General features: G+C 33.5%; 1 protein-coding gene across 1 annotated transcript in view; it reads left to right on the top strand.

Moving 5' to 3' along the window:
* Window positions 1-24,726, top strand: part of LRFN5 (leucine rich repeat and fibronectin type III domain containing 5) — a 256,511-nt gene that overhangs the window by 95,115 nt on the left and 136,670 nt on the right. The window contains exon 2 of the mRNA XM_034992514.1: window positions 22,818-22,989. The gene's annotated coding sequence lies outside the window, so the exon portion shown is untranslated. The remainder of the gene's footprint in view (window positions 1-22,817; window positions 22,990-24,726) is intronic.

Here is a 24,726-nt window from a genome sequence, read left to right as displayed (position 1 = left end):
CATATATGGAATAGATTTGTGATATCAATTTATTATACTTCTGGTTCCAGGCATTCTTAAGATGTAAATTATTTTCAGATTAGTGCCTGGCTGGCAGTGGTTCCAGACAACTGGCAGATGCAGTCATAGTTTCTCCCTAAAAGAAACCCTCCTTAAACATGGGATTCAAATAATTTCATAGATAAGATTTTATTAACATAAATCCACAAGAAAACATCAGATAATATATGAGGGGGGAAAAAGAATTATGAATGAGACAAGAAGACCAAGCAGAAGTAATAGAAAACAAAACCAGACTCAGTGTTTTCAGATTTTAGAAGGATGTCAAAATATAAAATGTGTGTGTGTGTGCTGTGTGTGTGTGTGTGTGTGTGTGTGTGTGGAGTAGATACATAGAAAAGAATAGGAGACTATGAAAAGAGCCAAATGAAAAAATAATGTTAAAATTAGTAATCCAGTGAATAGCAGATTAGACATGATAAAAGGAAGAAATCATGAATTGAAGGGAGAATTGAGGAAATTACACAAAAAAACAATGGAAGTAGAAGTGGGGGATACGCAAGAGATATTAAGAGACATGAAGGATAGCTTGGAGAATCTAATATATATCAAAACAGTTTTCTTATCTATAAACTAGGTATATCTATTTTTTTGTGTGTATCATTTAATGTCTTTCAAGAAAGGATTAAAAAATTATAATTTTCTTCAGAAAAATATTTTGAATTTTAAGATTGTGTTACTTATTGATACCTTTTTCTAAAGCTGACCCATAGATTAAATGTTATTCCAAAGAAAATTATAATAGGTTTTGTTATGAAACTTGACAATTAGTAAAATTAATGAAGAACACAAATTATTAAGAAGAGCCAAGACACATTTTAAAAATAAACAAGTTTAGATTTTGGCCCAACCAAAGAGCAACAGTGTTCATCTAACTTGAGTAGTTAAGACTATGTGGAATTAGCACAGAGATACTCAAGAAGGAGTCAGATGAAAAAGAATCTAAAACAAATCCAAACAAATATGAAAGCTATACAAAACAGAAGGGTCTTTGCAGATCATTGAGGGAGAAAGAATTGATTATTAATCATGCTTTGGGAACAATTGATTATACATGTGAAAATACTTGAAATTTGTGGCTATAGTACTCTCAGATCAATTGTAGTTGGAGTAAAGATTTAAATGTGCAAAAATGAATCTTTAAAAAAATTTAAAGTAAATAATGGGAGGATATGATATAAGGGAAAATATTTAAGCAATGTATCAACAATAAACAGTAGGAAGATATGTGCAAACCATACAGGATAATATTGAGAAATGTGACTCCCATTAAATTAGATTTTTTATATCTAAATATTCTGTAAAACACAGATAAGCCATAAACTTCTCTTCATTAATATAAACTTGAAGATCTATGTAACACCTATAGCTAACAAAAGATTAGTATCAGGATATGTGAAAAATCTATCCCCAAACTAAAATCCCTACAATCACCTTGTAAAATGGGCAAAAGGCATAAATAGATATTTTCCAGAAGAGGAAATAAGAATGGTTAATAAACTAATAAAAATGCATCTACTATTACTAGTAATCAAAGAAATACAAATTTAAGACGAAGTAAGATACCATTTCAAGTTGACCATATTGACAAACCCTAAAACATTCATAAGTCAAGTTATTAGAGTATATAGGCCAACATTTGTAGTTTTGTCTGCTGGTAAGAGGTAAATTGTTACAATCTCTTTGTGAATCAATTTGTCATTACAATTTGTAAGTTTGAATATGTGCAAACCTTATAACCTGATAATTTCACTATAGTAATATAATTCCAGAGAAGTTCTTCTTAATGTGGCTACATTTCTTATAATAGCAAAAAGTCAGAAATAATCCAAATGTCCATTGACAGAGCAGTGAATATGTAAATTGTGGTATATTTATACACGGGGACATTATACAGCATAAACAGTCAAAATTAATGATGTAATAGAAATGGAAAATATGAGACTCAAGAACATGGCTACTGCTTATGGATGAAATATAAAATGGAGAGGAACACGGGCTTGAGAGTCATTATTATTGTTTTCTTGAGATAGTATGAACATGTCCATGTGCTTGCTTCTTTTTCTTTTTTGGTGACCCTTACATATTTGGTCATGCATCTCCTTAAAGGTTTGCATTAAATCATGAGCTTTACCAGGACAGCATCAATGTATTGGTTTACCTGCAAAGCCAAGTACGTAATACTTGACACATAATTACCATACAAAAATAGTTGCTGAATAGTCTTCATTATTTAGAAACTATTCTTGTTTAACAGTTTCAGATTAAATTTCTCCCCTTGCCATAGTGAACCATTGGTGAACTTTCCTACTCTTAATAGGAATTTAAAGTTAGGCTTTTCTTATTTTCTATGATGCAGAGGATAGTGGTATTACAGATTTTTTGGTTAAATATACTAAATCATCATGATTTTCCAGAACTTCTCATCCCAACAGTGCTATTCTCATATATGCCTCAAACTTCCCAGAATAAGGATATTAATGGGTTTATATGAAATATTAGTGGGTAAAGAATATAGAGGCAGACAGATTTCCAGGTTCCTCATATTCATGAGTAATCATGAATGAAAGGAAATTGTATATTTTAAAGAAAAGAATGTAATGAAATGGAAAGAATCAAAAATAAATGAGAGAGAAAACATTCCCCACATATAGTGCTTCCCCAAATAAATGGCTCCTCATTACTATTCTGAAATGGTTTGCTTAAAAATCAAAGAGGAATTCTAATAAGACCAGATCTTTGACATTTAAAAATTTTTTCTTCTTGTCTTCTTCCTCTGTATTGAGTCATCAGAACATTCTATCCTCTGATCCAGTCATATGGAATGTTTAATTGACTTTATCTTGGGTTTTAAAATAGCTTTATAGTGTAGGAATTAGAATGGCTTTCTATGACTCCATACCACAGGTCCGAATTCCAACTCTGTGTCTTTAGTTTTTATTAACCTCCTCCTTTAACAGAAAGACCTCAAATCATATCTCACATCTGGTCTTAATTTGCAGGTGGAGACTATTCTTTCAGAAACAAATGAGTTTGGGTGCCTGGCTGGCCCCGTTGGTTAAGTATCTGCCTTCAGCTCAGGTCATGATCCCAGGGTCCTGGGATTGAGCCCCATATCAGGCTCCCTGCTCAGTGGGGAGCCTGCTTCTCCCTCTCCCCCTCCCCCTGCTTGCTCATTTGAAACAAATGAGTTTATAATTCTTCCTGGTTCCTAGTTGGCTTTTTTCCTGACTTCTTCAAGTCTTAGTTCTCAATGGAATCTTTGTTATAATGAAATTGTTTTTCTGAGTTCTAGTTTCTCCCTCATTCTTTCAACCTTTGTTTTTTGTTAAACCAATTTATATCCTAAATCATAGAATCTTCACTTTATACTTACTGCTTTGGAAACATACATACACACAATCTCGTATCAGTGATCATTTTCTTACATATTCCTGTGATAGTATTTCATGAGCTTATAGATTAGTGCTTTAAGGTGTCCATGTCTCTCTACTTTCTATGACCCTAGCCAGAATGTCAGCCATATAACCACCTTATTTTTAGTATTTTCCAAACTGTGGTCTAGTATCAGTCTCAGCTTCCTCTTTAATCTTTAATAGGCACAAGTCAATTTCTAGGAACAGTCCCCTCTGGTGTTCCTCATTGAACTTAAGAGAGAGGGAATTGCATACCCCCTTTCTTGTATGAGCTGTAAGGAGGGGAAAATGCCACAAGATTCCTACAAATTCGTCCAAGAAGTCGTCTCTCTGCTCATTTCTTCAGCCACAAACCACTTACTTGCCTTATGAGAGGATTATGAGTCAAAAGTTACTAAACAGGTTTTAGATCCTGCATTCATGATCTGGGCTATATGGCTGCCATTCTGAATAGGGACATAGAAAGTAAAGGAGGTTATACTTCCATCAGTGATGAGTCAGAAGTACCTATTTCCAACTGATCAGATTTGAAACTCTTGTTAGCAAACAAGACTGGGTTTATTTTAGTTTACCCAAATATGGGTAATAGACAAATTTCTGATGGCTGAAACAAGAATCATGCATGGCAACCTAGAGGAAATGCATTCACTGTGAAATACAAGCATACTTGTCACTTTTATGCTCTTAGCTTTTGTGACTTCTCCCAAAACTAAGACAGAACATACCACTTTTGACATCTTATTAGGCATAGATAACAGTGTAAACACCTTTCAATGCATATAGTGCAAGATAATTGGACTTATATTAAGAGAACTGACTATGTTATTGGATCTGTCTCTTATTAACTCAGAGACCTTAGAGAAGTTACTTAGCCATTTTATACCTCCACTTCCTCATCTGTCAGAAGGGAAAAGCATATCTACTTTATTAAAGGTAAAGACTGACAAATACTAGGTTCACAATATGATGGTTATGGGATGTAATTCCAGAATATGTACTTTTCTGTCTTGCAATTTGAAGTATCACTAGTACAAGTGACCATTGAGCTTATTGAATTAGCCAACCATATTATTAAATGTCAAGTTATGTACCTGTCCTTTGATTTGTTTGACAAGGATTAGAAAGGGCAGAGAAATATGTCTTTTGCTAAAAACAGGCAAAAGTACCAGTTATTGTAACCATTCTTAAGCTTATATTTTACACATACTTACCTATATTGCACATTTAAAAATCATAACATAAAATGCTTTAGTTCTAGAATTATAGTTGTTTATATTAGTTGTTTATCATGTCATGTCTGTGTGGAAGGGATGTCCTTGTCAGGTGCAATAGACATTATGGTTGATTTCCTCAAATCCATCTTACTTCTCCCCAGTTGCATCGCCATTTAGGGGGTGGGACAAAGCTCCACAGTTTAGGCTTGATTAATCTAAGCCAGCCATAATAATCCTACCTGTTTTGTTAACAATGGGTTTCAGAAACTCAGCTCTAAGCACATTAGTGATTGACATTCCACTACTACTTTATGAGTGGACATGTGACCTCTGTTGAGCCATAGAAAGGTACTTTGCAGGATTAGAGAGAGAGGTTATTGCCACTTCCCTTGTGGCAGGTGGAATTGAAGAAGCAAGGGCCATCAGAAGCCATCCTACAATCACAAAGGGGAGTAGCGTTAGTATGAAGGTGAATGCTGGACTGCAGTGTCAGACTAGAAAGATTTAGAGTCTTCAGTGACTTTTCTGAAGTGCTTTCCCTCTGGCCTTCCAGAATTATGAACCAGTAGAATCTTTTGTCTTTAGTCATCATCATGAAAAGCAAAAAGATCACCTTCTGTAGGACTGTGTTCTTTTGGTTGTTTCACTCTTATCCTGACTTTGGGCACTCAAATCATTTAAAAGGGGCTTATGTACGTATTTATTGAAATATATAATCTTGTTTGTTCTATTTAAGTCTTTCCATTTCAGCAAAATTTATATGTTTTGAGTGAGGACTTTATTATCCTTAAGCTGATAGCTTTAAAAATATATGAGTTTTTAAAATATGAAAACAGCCCAAGACTATAGCATTCTTTGGTAGTCATATTGCATAGTATTTTTATATCCATTATGCATATGTATATTTTAAGAAATCACTGATAAAATTATCTTACTATCATAGGAGCTATTATTTCAGGTCACCCACATACAGCTTTTATCTTTACCACTGTTTTTATCATGGCACCATAAAACTCACTTAGTAATCTGTAACCTTCAGTTTACCTCTAATACAACTTCATTATATTCTCCTACATTCTCTCTGATCACACCTTTTGTTTCTGACAAACCAAATATTGTTCAAATAACTTTATTCTTTTCATCCTTTAAGATTTTATTATATATAAAAATATTGGAAGAGAATATATATAGTATAATATATATTATATTATATATATATATATATATATATATATTATATATATATATATAATATTGGAAGAGAAGACAAAAGACAAACCAAACAAAGCAGACCAAAAAATATATATAAACAAAAATGTTTGCTAAAAGTTTTTGGTAAAATTCAACATAAGAAATGACAGATTGTGCTTGAAGACATTATACTAAGTGAAATAAACCAGTCACAGAAGAAGAAATACTGTGTGATTTCACTTATATGAGGTATCTAAAATAGACTCATAGCAGCAAAGAATACAATGGTGGTTGCCAAGGGCTGAGGGGTAGGAGGAAATGGGGATAAAATTTCAGTTAGTCAAGATGAATAAATTCTGGAGATCTTCTGTACAACATTGTCCCTATAGATAACAATGCTCTATTGTAACTTAAAAATCTGTGTAGAGGGTAGACCTCAGTTAAGTGTTCTTACCACAATACAATAAGGAAAAAAAAGAAAAGAAAATCTAATGACAGTTTCTGTCAAAAGAAAAAAAAAAGAGTATTCTATTTTTTATTTTAAAAATTTTTTTAAAGATTTTATTTATTTATTTGACAGAGAGAGAGCAAGAGCAGGAACACAAGCAGAGGGAGTGGGAGAGGGAGAAGCAGGCTTCCTGCTGAGCAGGGAGCCCGATGTGGGACTCCATCCCAGGACCCTGGGATCATGACCTGAGCCGAAGGCAGACGCCTAACGACTGAGCCACTCAGGCGCCGCCAAAGAGTATTTCTTTTAAATATCCTATTCAAATGATTTCAAAACATTGAAAGCCATGCCTGACTTGTCAGATTTAGCAAGACTGAAATAACCTTTCAAGTTTGCAGTATGTCTCGGAGGTCACCAGAATTACAAACTTAAAAGCTTTTGAAACAAATTAAGACATTATATTTCATTATCAGTTAGCCAGCACCTCTATCTAAAATTTATTCTAATTTACATTTGAGCTTTAAAAATGATGTTCATGAGCTCACATTAATTGACTTATACTAATTAAAAGTACAAAGACAAATTACAGTATGGTTTAAGCAGAAAAAATGACCAATATGATCAGTTTTTTTCTTTTATCTTTGTGTAATGTAATAAATATGCATATTCCTTTTTTATAGAACATTGTAAAGTTGTACTTTGTATTGCTGAGGATAGATATAATCCAAATAAACATGGTTAAGAAATTTAAAATTGTAAGCATATTTTCAGGAATGTATTATCATTAATATACAATATAACATAATAAATTAAACTTAGGAATTTATTATATTGCAATAATTATTTTCATCTATACACGTAATCTTGTTTACCCACCATATGATTATCATATCAGTTCTTAATTCATCTTTTCCCTACAACCACAGTAAAAGCATCATTTTTACTACTCTTTGCACTTTTTATTTCATATCTCAGTAATCAGTTATTACTTTTCAAAGGCCCTGTAGATTTTCTAGCATGAAATTCCCTTATTTTTCCTGCATTCTATCAGATTATTCTTTTTTTAATGATCCCGAGTTGTTATTTTTATTGATCATTTTGGCTGGAAAACCGCTACGATATTTTTCCCTTGGGGCTTTGTCCTTTTCCTTTCTTATTTCCTAGTAGTTTAGTATGACTAATCAAGTTTAGCAGTAGTTACAATATTTTAAGGAGCACCTACATGTCAGGCATAGAGTCTTACATTCATTCTGTCATTTAAGTTTTATGATCACATTACCACTAGAATTAACATTCACATTTTATATTATTTATTTATTTATTTATTTATTTATTTAAGATTTTATTTATTTATTTGAGAGAGAGTGTGGGAGTATGTATGAGCAGGGTGGGGAGGGGCAAAGGGAGAGGGAGAAGCAGGCTTCCTGCTGAGCAGGGATCCAGCCCCTGGGCTCTATCCCAGGACCCTAGGATCATGACCTGGGCCAAATGCAGATGCTTAACTGACTGAGCCACTCAGGTGTCTAAGCATTCACATTTTAGGGATGAAAAACTGGAGGCTTAAAGACGTTCACATCATCCCCAGGTGATAGTTATTAAGAAGTAGGGTTAACATAACAATCCAGGGCTTATGTAATTTCGAACCCAAGGTTTTACCTTATGCTTTCTGCTTCCCATTTGCTTGCATGGCTTCATCTGTTGTTTGGAAAGAGTTGACATTTGACTACATCTTGCTTCACAAATTTCATTCCTATATATCATGTGGCTGTTAGGTCAGGCCTAGCAAGATATCTTCCTGTCTCTTCTAACTCTTACCAGATATTTTCCACTGCCTGACACATGGAAACGAGTCAGCTGGCTCAAAATGGAAACCCAGAAGTCCTCCTTAATTCCTCAGTTACTGTGCCATCTTTTGGAGAGAAAAAAATTATACCTTTCTTACCCTCAGCCCAATCTATTTGTTAGGAGTTGCTTAATATTTGCTAGGATTACTATAAATTTTCACAGCTATGTAATTATTTTAGAGAGTTTTTGGCCAAATAATATTTCTCAATCTCCATTGAAGCATATTGCTTTACTTTTTAAAATCCTTGAAGATCACCCAGGAAATATAGATCTACTTCATAGGATTTCTAGGTCCCCGTATGCTGAAGGCATATGCTCTTCTTCTCTGAAATAATCACTGTTTACTCCTAACTCTGCAATTTTACATATTTTTTGCTTTCTCTCATGTTAGGCTGAAAAAATGTTGGAAAAAGTTATTGTTCAAATTGTTAACCTCTTCTCTCCTGAGTAGAAAATTATGATGCAGTTGGTTGAAATTTCTCATAAGTTATTTGATAGTGCTTTTATCTAGTTATTTTTATAAAGCTTACAGACCCAAGCATATAGTACCAAGTGTGATTAATGATCATAATAGATTAATTAGATAAAGTGGGAACACATTACTTAAATAGCTTGGCTTGTTATTTGCTATAGGACTGTGCCTATTTGGAGCTCAAAAGTAGAATACAGTCTTTGTTTCCCTTATTTATTATTTTCAACATCTGTGTTCCTAATTATCCAATTTTGTAAATCTGATTATTCAAAGGGATCCATGGAACTTTCATTATTGCTTGCCTTTTCTATAAAGTACCTCATTTTTTCCTTCCCAATTCCTATCAGTCAAAACTCCTCTTTCTTAAGTAATAGTTTAGTGCAACTCAATCTTTGTTAAATAAGCAGTATACTATATGAAATGTAATTCTTGCTAATGAGCATTAGAGCAAATAACACACATATATCCTTTCAGGAACATTCTAGAAATAATAAGTAGAATATCCATCATGCATGAATTTCCATAAGGACATTAGAATGTTGAAATTGAAGCCTGATGTGCCCCTGTAAATACATATGAACTTCAGGGCACCTGGGTGACTCAGTTGGTTAAGTGCCTGACTTTGGCTCAGGTCATGATCTTGGGGTCCTGGGATCAAGCCCCACATCAGGCTCCCTGCTCAGCGGGGAGTCTGCTTCTCCTTCTTCCTTTTTCCCTCCTCTTCCCCCTCCCCGACCTCGTGCTCTCTCTCAAATAAATAAATAAAATCCTTATAAAAAGGATTAGTGATAATTTCGCCACAATCTAAATAAGGGTTCATGTGTTTTTTCCTACTCTTTTTTTTTTTTTTTTTAAAGATTTTATTTATTTGACAGAGAGAGACACAGCGAGAGAGGGAACACAAGCAGGGGGAGTGGGAGAGGGAGAAGCAGGCTTTCTGCTAAGCAGGGAGCCCAATGCAGGGCTCGATCCCAGGACCCCGGAATCATGACCTGAGCCAAAGGCAGATGCTTTTTTTTTTTTTTTTTAAGATTTTATTTATTTATTTGAGAGAGAGAGAGAGAGAGAGAGCACATGAAGGGGGGGAGGGTCAGAGGGAGAAGCAGACTCCCTGCTGAGCAGGGAGCCTGATACGGGACTCGATCCCGGGACTCCAGGATCATGACCCGAGCCGAAGGCAGTCGCCCAACCAACTGAGCCACCCAGGCGCCCAAGGCAGATGCTTTTTAATGACTTTTTAATGACCATCATAGGAATCAGTCATTACTTTTCAAAGGCTCTTTAGATTTTGATGCACCATATTCTCCTTGTCAGATTATTCTATTATTAACCTTCCTCCTTTATGTGAGGTTCAGAGTTCTAAAACATATTATAGTTAAACTGTTAAACTGTATAAATATATGCCATATAGTAATATGAGTACTAGTTTAATAGATAGTTATTTTCAGTAAAAAGACTAAATCAACATAGTATTTGCCAGAGCAATATATGCATATAGTATTAACATGAATAAATAAAAGGTAATTGTATGTATTAACATTTTTATGTAAAATTATTTATTTGGTTTTCAGGCTGTTTGCTAGTTCTTTTTCCATATCTTACTCTTAATTTGAATGTTGTTCCAGGACAGGGTTATAATATCGTAGCATTTTATGAAACCTTTGCAATATGTGAATACTTGTACACAGTAAGGCACTTCCAATTGAAAATGGAACATCCATTGGCTTTTCACAGTGAAAAACTTTTATTAATCATTTATTTGAGGCTAATGACTTTATACATGCCCGGAGGAATATAATCTTAATGTTGGAAATTAACTTAAAAGGCATTTTTAAATTAAAATGGGGAGCTGTTTATTGGTAATGTTTTACCTTAATAACATTTAATATTGGGGTAAGTGCTTTATAAATTTCAGCAATTGAGGTGAAGTAGCAAAAGTCAAGCAGCATGGTGTGGTAAAAAAAAAGTAAATAATGAAAAATTAAGAATAAAAACAAATATCAACAATAAAAAATTTCAAAATATTCAGACTTGAAGTCTGGAAAGTATGGATCTTCATACTGTCGATGCCTTTGGCTGCATATACGACTCTGAACCAAAGTCCTTTTACTGTCTGTATGACTAAAATATTTCAACCATGAAAGTTGTGTTGGCTTTGGGAGGTTTGTGTGTTGAGGGGCAGGAAGTATGGGGGTAGCCAATAATCTCAAATGCAATTACTCTCTCTCACTCCAGAAAGGCCAGTTGCAGATGGGACTGAATTTGATATTCCAGGATAGTATGGAGATATTTATGGTCTTGTCAAATCAGGAATGGATACTGAAAAAGGCCATATGGCCAAAAGAGAAAGATTAAAAAAAAAAAATTTACCCTCCTTACATCTTTGCTTAAGGGTTGATTATTAAATGCTTTTTTGAAGTATCAAAAGAAGTTTTACTTTTCAGGAACACCATGTTAAGAAACACCCAGATCTTCTTTCAGAGTTTTTTTTTTTTTTTTTTTGGAAGAAACTTATTGTAGCATTTAGGATTTATTGAGAATATGTCAAGTCTATTGGAAGAAAACCATCTGAATGGTCCTAAATTCATTTTCACCTAAAGTAATTTTGTTCATGATCTGTGTCCTAAGAAAACCACTTTTATTTCTCCTCATATTCTTCTTGAGGAATTTCTTCTAGCTTTAATCACACACAGATTATGTTAGGACATCTTTAAGGAGCTTTTATTTTTTTCATTTCAGGTAGTATCTGCTTTGTTTTCATGACACTGCAATAACATGGCCTGTTCTTATTTTCAGATCAGTCCTCATTTAGTGGGAAGATTCTGGCGATGATGTTGACAATATTTCTGCTCTGTGTGTGGCTTTTACAAAATCTAAGGGGCTGTACCTCACTTTGGGCAATCTGCCATTAGTCACATTTATTGGATAAACTTGCAGGGTCAGCAGTCAGTAAAATACGTGCAGACAAAATTAGTTGGTGTTGCTTCTTTTTGAAGAAAACACAAATAAAATGGCTGTAACTACCTCTTTGAGAGTTCAGACTAAAATTTTTTAAAACAATCTGTAATTGAGAAGAAAATGAAAGACTGGATAGAATCACTCAACAAAAAAGTCTGACAGTGTCTGAGCCTCATACAGATAGATCATCTTCATGAACTCAAAGATTCTCAATGAAGGAAAAACACACCTCTTTCAAAAATTGGCCAAAAATTGACTATAAAAATAAAATAAATTGAAACCTGTATCCCTATCTATGTTTTAATAAGACAAGAGTGTAAGACATTGCATTATCCTTACATATGTTTCTAGTCCTTTAATTAACTCTCAGATTTCCTTTGCAAATAAGAGTTGTAGTCTTTCTCTAGACTTCTTTTTAAGTTCTTCATCATTAAGAGAATCCATCAAGTCTACTGCATAAGATTGGGAATGTTTCCAAATTTTATAGCTGTCTTTTATCTTGAAGCCAAAACATTTTATGAGTCTCTTGGTTCTAATGTTCTTAACTCAGTTGAATATCTGAGCATTTTAGATGAGAGACATTTTTATCACTTTGACAAAAATGGCAACTTTAATTTTAATGACTCCATCAAAAATTGATCAAGTATGTTGTTTTTGTGAGGCCTTTTAAGAAAAATGAACTTACTAACTGATAATGCTAAAGACCCATCCATTCTGGCTTAAAAACTCCCCTTCAGTTCAATACATGAATTAACTACTTACATATGGCATCTTTAAAAAGTGAATCTGAATTGTAGTTAGAAATCCAAAGTGAAGGTTTCCAATAGTAAGCTCACTTTTTGCAATTTATCATGTAATCAAGCTATCAAAAACTGTATTCCCTATCCTTATTTATTTATTTTACATTAATCCCTTTTAAGTACAGGGAGATTATTAGTTTGAATGAAAGTACTTTTGTAATTTCAATAATTTCTTACCTTGGTTAAATAATGCTTGAACAGCTCTTGATATTTTCAATACTTTTATGGAAGAGATGATTTTTTTAATTGAACCATTGTTGATGCACAATATTATATTAATTTCATGTATACAGCACAGTGATTTGATAAGTCTATATGTTATGCTCTGCTCATAGCAAGTGTAGCTATCATCTGGAAAGAGGTGATTTTTTAAATTGAATTTTTTTTCTTCTGTATTTTTGCACTCTGGTTTGAAATTGAATAAAAGGCCCTTGTGAGGTTATTTAATGGGTAGTGCCCAGTAGAGTGCCTTGCACAAAATGAGCATTTGGTATCTAGATGTTCAGTTTCAAAAGTGAAAAGAAACTTTGTATTTATATAGTCCAAGTGCCTTACTTTATAACTAAAATATTTAATAATTCAAGAAATTAACTAACTTGCCCAAGAACAACCACAACAAAAAAAATATTGAGTGTTCAGGGTTGAGTCTAGGACTAAGGTCTGAGCACACACAGACTACAAGTCTTTGTCATTCTATTTTTTTCTTTTGGCTTATGGTTGAAATTATCTAAACCTTTTGATTTTTTGGTTGGTTTGTTGGTATTGTTGTTAACATTATGTTTTTAGATCATATGAATTTTGGGGGTCATTTTCTTCTCTAAGTGTGCATCTGGTATTTGTAATGTTACTCTACTTTTTAAAATTTTTCTGAAACTTTCCTCATTTGATACTTTTTAAAAGGTAATCCCCCCTTTGACTAGCAGCTATATTCCAGGCTTTTGTGTTAATTCTTCACTTACATGGTCTCATTTAATTTTCACGTAAAATATATTAGATGAGGTCATTGGTGCTTAGGTAAAAGGGCTTTCTCATAATCATAAAGCTAGTCAGTGATAGAGTCACAATTTTAGGTATGCTCTTTGTAGCATGAGGTTTGCAATGGTTCAACAGCAGATAGATGTGTACCAAGTTCCATTTGTGTTTATGCCACCATCCTACTCTAAAAATTTTGTCTGTGTCCTGGGCTATGGAAATCATCTCCTAACGTGTTTCTCTTCTTCCACATTGGCCAGCATTAGCCGGCATTAGCCAGAATAATTTTTTGTTAATATAAATTTGATCATGTGACCCATTCTTGTTCTCTGTGTGTGTGTGTTTGGTTTTTTTCCCCTCTCTGTCTCATTTCAACATTGGGGCTAATTTTAGAAGATAAGGAGTTAGCTAGGCAAAGAAGAGAGGAGTATTGAAGGAACAGCCAATGCAGATGCCTCACATATCCAAAAGGCGAGTTGTTTTGAGAACTTGCAAGTATGGTGTGAGATTTTCAAGTTTGTCTTTGAAAAGATACAGGTTAGTATGCATGGAGATTAAGGGCATGAAGAATGTTTGAAGCCAGATACTTATGGGCCTTGTATGCCATATTAGAATTTTATATATGGCACATAATTTAATATGCATTTTGTAGAGATAATTATGGTGGTGGCAAAATGAAAATATGGGCGATATGTTGTCTTGTGATAAGATGGGAACAAAAATTCCATTTATGAAGCTGTCGTATTAATGTAGGTAAAATATAGTGAAATAGTGAATTACAATAATAGTAGTGAGGAACAGATGCAAACAGATGTAGGATATTAAGGCTGTTGAATCAAGAGAACTTCATTGATTAGATGAGAAAATTTTATCCTAATTTAAAGTGTCATTAACATTCAATTATTTCAATAATTAAGAAGTGTAGTTACTGATATAGGTCAGAAAACCACATATTTTAATAATGTAATCTCAAAAATAGTAACTTAAAGCCAACATCAATAGGCATACATGCACATTTTGAAACTGTCTCTAACTTTCATTTCTATATTAAATTACATTTTCTCTTCAGTTTATTCATTTTGATATATTGAGATAAATTTCAACATATATTGCCATTAGCTCCAAAATAAATTAGAAGTGTGCATAAATGATTTACCAGTTTGGCTCCTATGAGTTAAATTTCCATTTTATTTCTTATTGCTCACATCCCTTATAGTGCTATCAATTCTCTTCTTTCTTGACATAACTTGGTTGAAGTTTCCTGTGCATGAATAACTTTTTTTAAAATTGTTTAAAATGGAGTTGAATGGAAAGAGACTTATAAGAATCAGAGATTCTATAATCTGTTCTTTTACCTCCTACCAAAGAGCAGTATGGCTTTGTGCAAATGCCTTTTCATATTTGGGCCTTTGAAATGAGATCAAATAACAGTGCTACCTGCTTTAAGACTATTTTGAAGACCACGCTAAATAATATGTGTGAAAAAGCTTTGAAAATGGTAAAACATAAAAGTTTGAAATTAGCTTTTATTTTATTCTGAGGTTAGTTACACCAATGCAGACTCATTTAGCTAATGCATATAATCACCCTAAAGAAGATAATTAAAGGGGCGCCTGAGTGGCCCAGTCGTTAAGCGTCTGCCTTCGGCTCGGGTCATGATACCAGGGTCCTGGGATCGAGCCCCGCATCGGGCTCCCTGCTCAGCGGGGAGCCTGCTTCTCCCTCTCCCACTCCCCCTGCTTGTGTTCCCTCTCTCACTGTCTCTCTCTCTGTCAAATAAATAAATAATTAAAAAAAAAAGAAGAAGAAAATTAAATTGTGGTCTTAGAGACTTAAAGTTTACAGAGCTAATAGCACTTACAGTAAAATTTAAATGCACACATTTTTAGTTATAAAGGAAGTTACAGTTCCCTTGGTCAAACATCAAAATCACAAACTAGAACTTATTGAAAAAATAATTAACACTAACCCCCCCACCCCCACCCACACACATATGTGTTGGAGTAGGAATCTATTGCTTAGAGATATGACTTAGAATTTGAGGTAAATTTTCTCATTTATAATCGTAAGTATTTATCATTTTATAAATTCAGTGATGAAATATACACATATCTCTTTTCCTCATAGCTTTGGAAGAGACCACTCCATAGAGCCACACTCTCAGGGTGCAGGAAAGTCAGTTTGCCTTAGAGGCAATCTCATAAAATATTAACATTAGAAGGTATTCTCATGGCCATCTCTTCTGACCTTAAGTCCCACGCAAGAACATCATCTTTGATAGTTATATAGAATGAACCTGTTGGCTAACAGTGAGCTCTTGGGCAGACCATACTAATGCAATACTATGAAAATAGCATGATCCTTAATGTACAAAATCCCCAAGAAGTTCTTATTCTTCATTCTGAGTCTCTGACTTTAACACCACCTCCACCCTCCTCTTACAAATGGTATTTGAAGATATCTGCCCTGTTTCTTAATCTTTTTCCAAGATAATATTTCCAGTTTTAGTTTTCAATTGTTTTTCATTGTAGTGGTTGGGATTGGCCATGCTTTCTTTGGGAGTCTGTCTCTAGGCATGTTTTGCAAGAATTCAGAATGAGACAAACTGTATTTCAGATGAGGTTTGATAAGGACTAAATAATTCACTGTGACTATTAAACTTGTTGTTCTAGGTATTTCTTTTCTATTAATGAATGCTGAGATTGCAGCCCTGAAACTATTGACCCTGAGGACCATGGGGACAATTAATACTCTAAGTGTATTTCATATAAACTGCCTTTAAAGACATATCCTTCACCCTACACTATAATAGTTTAATTTTTTAATCTAAGCATCTTTACCTTTGGCTCCATTATAGTTCATTTTGACAGTCTTGACCCATCCATTAAACCTATGGAGACATTTTTAAATCCCAGTTTTGTGTGGGTCACAGATTCACAGATTTAATAAGCACTGTTTCTTATGTCCTCTTGCAAGCTCGGTAAAATGCTGAGCAAGAAAAGACCAAGGACAGCGGGGTTACTGTGTAATGAAATAATGTATCTGAAAGTGATTTTGCAAACACTATTTTATATTCATCTTTGGTTCTACGTCCTTCCTTCTGTTTTATACTTGCCACTTTATAACCTGACTTTATGGAGAATTTCTCCTCTGCAGTCTTCATGGTTTAACTTACCTTCCAATAACCTCTTTACCATCAAAAATCATTTCTAATTGTATCATACAGATTTTACTTTTAGAACTTTCTTCTCTTTTTAAATCATCTTTTCTTTTAGAAACTTTCTCTTCAAGTGTTAACTCCCTGAGTTTTTTAGCATATGGTTTTCCTTTGTTTGCAGTTAAAATTCTTTAATTTGTATTTCTCGAGTGTCTGTTGTATGGAAGTGAGCACGGTTGATGCTGAGGTACACTGTTATCCATATGATGTTCCAGGGACTCAAAGAGTTTATAGGCCAACTGGAGATCTAGGGTACACGAGGTGCCATTAGTTGTACATTATAAGTGTGCTTTCTCTCACTTCCATTCTCATAGTTCTTCTCTGTAGTTGTAAGAATGGTTTTAAGCCAGCCCTCATCCCCACAAAGAAGTATCCCTTGTGCTTTTAGATATTTTCTACACGCATATTGCTTTTCAGCATATTTGCAGTGTTTTCAGCTCCCAGTTTTCATGTGGTCCTTGGATTGTCTAAGATTGCTCCAAAATCATTTAATCACAGTTTCTCAGTAGTTACTCAGGACTTACAGCCTCATGTTCAACTCACTGATTTTAGTCAAATATATACGCTCTAGGGTTCTTACTATAGAGCATGTTCTCTCTCTCTTTCTCTCTTTTGATCCACCTATATCTATATACATTAAAATATCCCACTATATATACTTATATAGTATTCTAATACACACTTATGTGGGTGTGCTTAATAAAAATATCTACTTTATTCATATATGCTTAAAGTATATATTTCTAATATATATACTGTATAGATATTTCTACTATACTATACTATATATATACATATATATATATAGTATGCCTGTTGTGGGTTCAATTTACTTATATCATAGATGCATTTGTTTAGATTTATAAATTTTAAGTGGATGTATTTTTAATATAATTTGTTAAGCATTTGATAAGAGCTTAACATTGATTAAAAATGAAGAAACCACCACCACCACCACCAAAAAAACCCACAGAATTCCTGTCCACACTACTAAGCATTTTCTTCCACTCTTAAACCACCTCACATTTCTCAAACACCAGAAATCTACATTTTCTTTGATTATTAACTAAGAAAGGAAAATATCAGTTAAGAGCAGGTAGAGACTATTCAACCTCACCCCAGTAGGACACTCAGCAGTTAGATAATTTACTATACCACATTCCTGGTATAAAATCTAATCCTGTCCTGACAATAATGTCACTGATGCACTCTAGCACCCAAAGCAAGGAGCAATTCAATCCTTTTCATTGACTAATGGATTTAAGTTTTTTCCCAGTCTTTCTGTGAGACACACTGTAACCCAGATGTGATTTGATAAGGACCAAATAATTCATTGCAATCTTAAACTTGATGTTTTAGATATTCCTTTTCTATTAATGAATGCTGAGACTGCAGCCTGAAATTATTGGCCCTTAAGGGTCACTCTAAGTCACCTGATATGCCATTATGTAGATTCATATGCAGTTGAGATAAATAATTCAGAGAGATCCCATAGACCCTATGCAGAGTTTTATTCCTAATGGTAACCTTTTGTATAACTGTAGTACAATATCTAATTTTGCAACCAGGGAACTGACATTGAGTCCATCTACTTACCTTATTCAGGTTATCAGTTTTACATATACTTGTGGGTATTTACATTTCGTTTCCTAAAATTTATCACATATGTAGGTGATACAAACACAGTCAAAATATAGAGCAGTTGTATTACCACAGTTCCTCCTGTTAACTGTCTATACTTTCTCCCTGCCCCTCCCAAATACGCCTCCACCTTGGGTTGTATGTTACTGAAATACAGCATCACTTAAAATTATTTTCTTGAGTTGTTAACAGGAAATTACAAATGCAGTAGTAAAATTTTTAGGTCACCAAGATTTATGTTTTATTTAACTGCTGAACACTTGCTATTAGAGGAAAGGAATGATTAGTTGTTCTCATTTACAAAGTGACATTTACATTAAGCAACAAATGTTCTAGTGGTGCATTAATTTATTTATCATATGATCCTGGATGTGTATAATAATTTGTAAACATTTTCCTATAGCTGGGTATATGGTACACTTTATTCAGTAACACAAATAGATTTCCATATTCAATCAGGGTTTCTTTTAAAAATTTTTTTATTGTTATGTTAATCACCATACATTACATCATTAGTTTTTGATGTAGTGTTCCATGATTCATTGTTTGTGCACAACACCCAGTGCTCCATGCAAAACGTGCCCTCCTCAATACCCACCACCAGGCTAACCCATCCTCCCACCCCCCTCCCCTCTAGAACGCTCTGTTTTTCAGAGTCCATCGTCTCTCACGGTTCGTCTACCCCTCCGATTCCCCCCACTTCATTCTTCCCCTCCTGCTATCTTCTTTTTTTTCTTAACATATATTGCATTATTTTTTTCAGAGGTACAGGTCTGTGATTCAACAGTCTTACACAATTCACAGCGCTCACCATAGCACATACCCTCCCCAATGTCTATCACCCAGCCACCCCATCCCTCCCACCCCACCCCCCACTCTGGCAACCCTCAGTTTGTTTCCTGCGATTAGGAATTCCTCATATCAGTGAGGTCATATTCAATCAGGGTTTCTAATTTAATTTTTAAATTAGGTTTAACAGTACTGGTGATGAGGCAAGCATGTTTTAATAATAGCATTTTTATGAATCCCCCTGAATATTTATGCATTTCAAAAACCCATTATCAAAAAATAATTTCTGATTTTATTCTATATTTCTGGTCCAAATTTTTTTCAAGTTATTTGTCTTAATAAAATAGTATTTCTTATATTATACCCTCATTTTTGGAGTAGTCCACTAAGATCATGGCTATATTATACCAAACAATATATTATTATATGATTATCAAATAAGTGATTGACTAAATTACAGTGAAACCATCTAATTCATTTATTCATCATATATTTCAAAACAGCTGGGTTTTTGCATCATGTAGCTGAAACATCTGGACGACTAAATGTTTAATTTTTAATCATTTTCAACACAAGGTAGATATAATTAAAAACTAATGAGATCAGCTCCTTCATGTTATTTATTTTGTACTATTAGAGGTAAGGTGGAGAAAGATAAGTAATGATGCTTTTTGGTGGATTCATAATTGCTCAAAGTGGATCTTTAAACTTGAAGGAAATACTTAAGATTATGTTACTGCTACCTTCAAATATTTCAAGGGTTTCTTTAGTGATCAATGTGGTAAAACTTAGGGCAACCTTAGGAAAAACTTCCTGAGGGAAACAAAATTATCACATGCCTACAATGAATTTTATTACAGATTGATACTTTCAGATGTATGGCACCTTGAAATAATGACAACTTTTTGTAATATTGTTTTTCATTTTAAGAGAGAAAACTGAATAATATGGTCATTGCTATGATTCCAGTCAAGGCTCATAAGACTTTTAAAGTCCTGCCTTTATCGATAGTGAGATTTGTTTGTTTGTTTGTTTGTTTGTTTTTGATAGTGAGATTTGAATCAAAGTATATGTTCAGACAACTGATGAGCACTTAGCGAAGACCTTGAGGGGAAGAAGATGCCACTAGGATCTGGAAGGGGTCATGATTCTCCATTTTGAAAAAAATATTCCCTAATAACTTTCTGAGTTTTGCCCATGTTTCCTGAGTTCTTTCAGAGTTTAATGTTGGCATTCAAGATAATTGTTGGAGGAAGAACCATATTTCTTGGGAATACATGTACATAAACAATAACAGTTGCCAAATTTTCTAAGACTGTGGAAGAAGGCCAACATAGCAACAACTTGGAACTAAGGAACTTATCAGAATTTCTCATAAGATGTTTTATTTCAAGATATTATCAAGTAGAAAAGGATATCTTTGTAAGATCGCACCACAAAATTGCAGTATTAGAATACCAATCTAAAACCTACTATTTTTGGCACTGCACTGACCAAAATATATGGACTAAAAAGCAAAAAGCAAAACAAAAAAAAACACAAAAAACCCAGCACCTTCTTTGTGTTTCTTTACTATAGAATTCTATAATGGCTTTCTGAAATCTTCACTTACAATATCAGATACAGGAGCATTGATTTGGAGTGAGCTAGCCCTAGATTAAAAGTCCCAGGCTTGCCTGGTGCTAGCTATATGACCTTTCTCAAGGCTAGTTGACTTACCTCTATCCCTACTTTTCATAGCAGTGTATAAGAATATGCATTTATTTCATTTGATTCTTGGGAGAATTGGTTTAGATAATAGATGCTTTTTGGCAGCTGGCACATAGTAAGTACTTAATAAAAGTTATTGTAAGAAAAGGGAAAATGTTATCATTAATAAATGATATAACTGTAGATAAAAAGAGCTTTGGGTTATTAGAATTTAGAAAGGATTGTAGCAGTTACTATGCTTTCCATGCTAAAATGAAGACATGGAGATACTGTTGATCATCAGTCCTTTTTTATTGTTAGTATAATAATTGGAGATATTGATAATATTTTGCTCTTGCTTTATACTTCCTCTTTACTACAGGGAGGGAGCATAATCAGAGTTTCAATAGCAGGCTTCTGTACCTAAACATTTTACTTCTAGGAATTTGTTATAAATGTATTCACTAATATGTGTACATAGATAGATGTATAATAGGACGTTGATTATATCATCTTATGATAAAATCCTGGACATTTGCTAATTTTCAACCTGGACATATTATGAGCAGATTATATTGTATGTATATAATAGAAACTCATGGATAGAATGAATAGGGTCGATAATAGAAAACAGGAGTGATCTTCATGGTGTATGAAATAAAAGGAATAGAGCAAAATAGGGTACAATCTTATATATGTATAAAAATCCACACACACAGATTCACATTCATATATGTGTGAAGTATTTCTGGGAGGATGTTCTGAAATTTGAAATTTGTTTCTTCTAAGGGGTATATGTCTTGCTTTGGAGGGAGATTTGCTTTTGTATTTCTTATATTTTTATCATGCATATAAAATGTAAAAATTAAAATATTCATGGAAAGAAATAAATAACAAGGCAAATGACAGCTGTCTCAGAATGGTTGGCATATGATTGACTTATATTCATGTATGTGTATATGTGGTATATCTAAATTATTCCCTAATTCTCTAAGACACATCTTTCTTTTGTAATAAATATAAATTTTAAAAAGATAGCATCAGTTGGCAGATTCATAAAGGTAATTTGAAATGAACTGTAATTTACTTTTATTCCACTTTACCATTAATCTGTTCATTGATTTTTAACATTCCTGAGTAATTTCAATATAAACTTTAAGCAGTAGCTTTACTTTTTTTTTTTTTTTAAGCTGTAATTATCAGCCATCTCAGGACAATATAATCACCCTCTTAAATTTTGACTTTATAAGATCATTCACACATTTTTACAAATGGAGACAGCAGAAACAATAAACAAAACCCAAACTGTTTTTGTATCATCTTATATGATTCTTAATAAGATAAAATAAATCATGACTTAAGTAAAATTACAATGCCTTTGTTCATTTAAAAAACATTTTAAACAATTCAGCCCATTTCTGCATTAAAAGTGATAGTGGTTGAATATTAATTGGCATTATTATATAGATGTTAGGGGAAAGAAAGTTAAATATTGTGTCTCCTAGATGTAGATCAGTTATTATTTAGATTAATATGGGACTCTCAGAAATAGGTAGAAATCAGCTATCTTCTGACATGAAGTTCAAATACAAGTGGCACATCTGAGGATTTCCTCTGTAGATTATCGATGTGTTTAAATAAGTGGATTCTGTCTTGAAGGAAATACAGGCATCACAACATAAAGCAGTTTGCTGCTATGAGGGCAGGATTTATGAGCTTCATTCACTGCTGAATGGCCAGCATCATGTGCTTGGTACATAGTAGATGATGGTTAAACATTTCTTGACTTTTGTAATTTTTTTAACATTAGTCTGCAAGTTGAATTAATTGAAATGTAAAGAAAATTGAACTATATATCTTTCGACTGTTTAAACTATCTTCAATTATGAGATAAGAAAACCTCTAGAGATGAAAAACACAACGCTGACATAGCTGTTGGAATCAGGGCCATTAGAAAGCCTTATTATGCAAATCTGTTCAAATTATATTTAGTGATATTCCTGATATATTTTGGGATTGATCACGCAGTTAACAGCAACTCTATTTTTTAAAGATATTTATAGACATATTTTGATACACTCTTTTTGTGCTTGTCTCCTTTGAAGAGTCCCTGTAACCATTCAGCCAGGTGTTGGGAAGATATGTAGTAGCTGAGCACCCTTCTGACACTATCCTCAGAATCAGCTTTGGAGATGCTTTCACCCTGTCCGTCTTCTTCAGCAGCCAGGCAGAGTGCTGACTCCTTCACAGCAGTGAGGAACTCTTCTGGCTCCAGAAGTAAGTTGACTACATTCAGTTTGATCGTTGCCCGTGGTTTTAAAAATACTTAGAGGAGGCTAACTGGAAATCTTGCAAATTCATATACAAATTAAAACCAGGATTATTCATCACTGACTATTTGACTTCTTTTTTGAGTTTTATCTTTCTGAAGATATAGTTATTACTTTTTATGTTGATAACCCATATGTTTATGGGGTTTTCTGAGATTTTTTTCAGGACTGCTTCACATGGTTATCATGATTTATATTGCAGCTTTGAGGCATAGAGAGGGGAGAGATTAAAATAATATTTGCACATAAGTAAATGGATTCAGCATGACCAAATATTTTATTAAATTTGCTTGTCTAATGAATTAAGAAGATGGAATAAAATCTCTGGTCTTTTGATTCTTAAATATCAACTACCCTTTTCATGACTGTGATCTCCAATGGTATATGGAGAGTAAGAGACTGGTGCAGGAAATGACATTTCTCTTGATTTGTTGGTTTACTGAGTAACGTGTTCTCTGTGTCCTTGAAGGAGAATTTATGGCAACTTATAAATACGCAAACTAAAAAATGAAAGAGAAATCACAGGTAGGGACATGGATTGAAATCAGGACATGAAGATTGTACAAGATGCGTAATGTAATATATTACACGCCACCCCCAAACCAATTCCCAACTGCATACTTATCTTTGGGCTTTTTAATTACTGGATGTATCAGGTAAATACATCAATTACATGATTATTTATGTTTATAGGATTTGAAAAGTAAAAATGGTATCTTGGGGAATGTTCAGACTTTCCTAGTTCATACTTCTAATCCTATTGTTTTGCCATTTTTCTAGTTTATTTGATTTAAATTTGACATATTTCTTTTTTCCCGTTTCCCAAATACACGGTGTAGGCGTCCCTTGCTTCTCTTAGGGATATATTTGTGTCAAAATGTCACCACACAAAATGATTATGCGTGCATTTTTATAGACAGTAAAAGTTTGATTTAGCCTAGATTATTTATTTTAATTAGGTGCTTAGCAATTAAAATTTCCTTGAAGAGAATGGGTAGAAAATACTTAATAACCTTAGTTTTATTTTGCAACATATTACAGCTTCAATATTCCAGCAACAGATAGGTCTATATCTTTAAGGGAACAGAAAGACTGTTGTTAAGAATTTATTTCTGAATTGTGCTATCTATTTCATAGCTAAAACAGGCATTCAGTATGTTGTTGCTAGTGTACTCAAAGTAATTTAGAAGGACTACTTTTAAGACATAAACAAATAGGATATATTAGGTTATATTGAAGTTAATTCATTATAACTGTAGCATAAAATGATGAGTCTAAGTATGCAGAAGATAGATTACAAATCATTATTTTAGTGTAGGTTTTTTCTATGCATGTTTTATTACCTTGTACTCTTTTCGTACATCATTTATTCATTTATCTTAAAAATTGCTTTTGCTGTTTTTGTTCTTGCGCTTTTTATTAAATAAAGCAACTTGAGGGAGACATTTCAGATTTTCTAGGTTTTGCTTTTTTAAAGAAATGGAGGACCCGACTAAGCTTGAGTTGATTTCACACATCTTGAAGATATAGAGATATATAAGGTTTGTTTCTTAAAGGCAACCCCACAAGAACCTACAGAGATTTTATATGCCCAAACAATAAATTAGATACTTAATAAATTTTTGTTTTCCACAGATAAAGCTGACTTTTCTAAATAACACATCTGACTTTATGAAAGCTGTTA

The sequence above is a fragment of the Mirounga leonina genome, unplaced genomic scaffold (assembly GCF_011800145.1).
Source record: "Mirounga leonina isolate KUSES-001 unplaced genomic scaffold, KU_Mleo_1.0 Mir_82, whole genome shotgun sequence".
Classification (NCBI taxonomy): domain Eukaryota; kingdom Metazoa; phylum Chordata; class Mammalia; order Carnivora; family Phocidae; genus Mirounga; species Mirounga leonina.
Note: the sequence above shows the minus strand (reverse complement) of the source record. Positions and strands in the feature narration are given on the sequence as shown.